General features: G+C 43.7%; 1 protein-coding gene across 6 annotated transcripts in view; it reads left to right on the forward strand.

Moving 5' to 3' along the window:
• LOC143281962 (acetylcholine receptor subunit alpha-like) overlaps nucleotides 1-2,500 on the forward strand; it is an 83,217-nt gene that overhangs the window by 45,249 nt on the left and 35,468 nt on the right. The gene's annotated exons all lie outside the window — the stretch shown is intronic.

The raw sequence follows: 2,500 nt of genomic DNA on the forward strand, positions 1-2,500 counted from the left end.
GACTACTACTAAGCGCGTTGGGTTACGCTGCTGGTCAGGCATCTGCTTGGCAGATGTGGCGTAGCGTATATGGATTTGTCCGAACGCAGTGACGCCTCCTTGAGCTACTGAAACTGAAAACCGAAACTACTACTACTACTACAATAACAACTACTACTGCCGCTTCTACCACGACTACAAAAAACAACACCAACAGCAACAATAACTAATATTACTACGACTTCTACTGCTACTACCACACTACAACAACTACTACCAAAATTACAACGACTGCTACTAGTGCTGCTGCTGCTGCTGCTACTACTACTACCACGACTATAAAAACAACAGCAACAACTATTTCTACTAGTATTACTACAAGTGCAGAATCAATAACATTTATGTGATCTTCTGCAAGTCACACATCTGCAAATGTTGTTTCCTTGGCCACCCACTGCTTCAGAAATTAAAATTTTTATAAGGAAAATAACCACATATGGATTCTTTGTTTCTGATTCTCTTTTTTTTTCTGTGATCTGGACGATGCTCATGGCTAGAAACATTGCATTGTCATATGGAACCTAATCTTGCCCAGCCTGAAAGATCAGGCAAAAACGTAAACATGAGGAAGAAGATTTTTTTTTTTTTTTTTTCATAACTGCATTCAAAGACAATCGGGGTAAGCCCATGGCACTAAACATTCCGTCACGTTTTCACTTGAATATACATGCATATATATTTCTTTCACACACACACACACACACACACACACACACACACACACACACACACACACACACACAAACTAAGCCATGAGAGTAAGAAAATACGATAAGAACAAACAGAAAGCGGGGAACCAGAATCGCTGCTGTCAAGCCCCCAGCAAAAGGAAAAAAAAAAGACCCAAAAAGAAACACACGAAAGGGGAAGGGTGGAGGGGTGGGGTGGGGTGGGGGTAGGGGTAGGGGAAGACAGAGATTGACCTCTCCACCGGCAGCCATGAACAACGTGACTAATTGAATGGTTACGCCATTAGCACGCATTCTCGGGCCCGTCCATCTGGATACTCTGAAAGGGGAGACGCCTTCCCTTACACGTGACTCCCATGCTGCGTCGTCATTTGTCAGCATCAGGGTGCCGTGGTGTGCATGACACACGTTCTCCCATTCACCGATGATCCGTAGCCAGCCAGCTTGCGAGCCAATCAGAAGGCCCGTTACTGTTCAGTAAATCAGGCACGCGCCCCATTTTCTGGGAACGAATGGAAGAGGCATTTGCTTGATGACAAGCTGAAAACTGTCGTGCTGTCCCTTTGAAATGGAATGGAATTGAAATGAAACTGAATAAGATACAACAAACTGTCATTGAATGAAATAATGATGTTAACATGAAAGAAAATAAATGAATACATAGATAAATGAACAAAACTCTTGAGAAGTAATCGTGTACATCAGGTCACTTCCTAACACGCAGTAACGCCGTTTCGGTACGATGCACACTGGAGGGCTGAAAGACAGGTTGCCCCCAAAACGCGTCAGCGTTTGAGAAAGACCAGTATGCTCAAGCCTGTCCGATGCGTTTAAACCTTGTCACTGGATTAAAGCCACCATACCCACCCCCTTTTTTTCCCCAGTCAGTCTCCAACTATGCATTGTATCACTTTCCTACACTGTAAACTTATTTTGAAAGTGCCCACCCACTCTGCATACAGTTTACGTAAAGATGTGGATGGACATTTATTTGGTGCTTCATCCTTCCCTGAGAGCCCATTCCCTGACGTAGTTTCGCAATACAGGACTGCATAGACATGTATTGGGTGCTTCAGCCTTCGCTGAGAGCCCATTACGTTACGTGGTTTCACAATACAGGACTTGATAGATATTTACTGGGTGCTTCATCCTTCGCTGAGAACCCACTGCGTTACGTAGTTTCACAATACAGGACCGGACGGACATTCATTTGGTGCTTCTTCCTTAGCTGAGAGCCCGTTACGTTACACAGTTCCACAATACAGGACTGGGTAGACATTTATTTGGTGCTTCTTCCTTAGCTGAGAGCCGTTACGTTACACAGTTCCACAATACAGGACTGGGTAGACATTTATTTGGTGCTTCATCCTTCGCCGAGAGCCGTTACGTTACACAGTTCCACAATACAGCAGGACTGGGTAGACATTTATTTGGTGCTTCATCCTTCGCTGAGAGCCGTTGCGTTACACAGTTCCACAATACAGGACTGGGTAGACATTTATTTGGTGCTTCATCCTTCGCTGAGAGCCCGTTACGTTACGTAGTTTCACAATACAGGACTGGATTAACATTTATTCGGTGTTTCACAATACAGGACTGGATGGACATTCATTCCGTGCTTCATCCTTCGCTGAAAGCCCATTCCGTTACACAGTTTCACCATACAGGACTGGAGGATCGTTTACTATCTACATTAGAAATATCTCGTTATACTCATGATATCAGTAAGGTAACCCAATTCCGTTTAAAAAAAAAAAAGAAAAAAAAAAAGT

This window comes from Babylonia areolata, chromosome 5, assembly GCF_041734735.1.
Source record: "Babylonia areolata isolate BAREFJ2019XMU chromosome 5, ASM4173473v1, whole genome shotgun sequence".
In the NCBI taxonomy this organism is placed as follows: domain Eukaryota; kingdom Metazoa; phylum Mollusca; class Gastropoda; order Neogastropoda; family Buccinidae; genus Babylonia; species Babylonia areolata.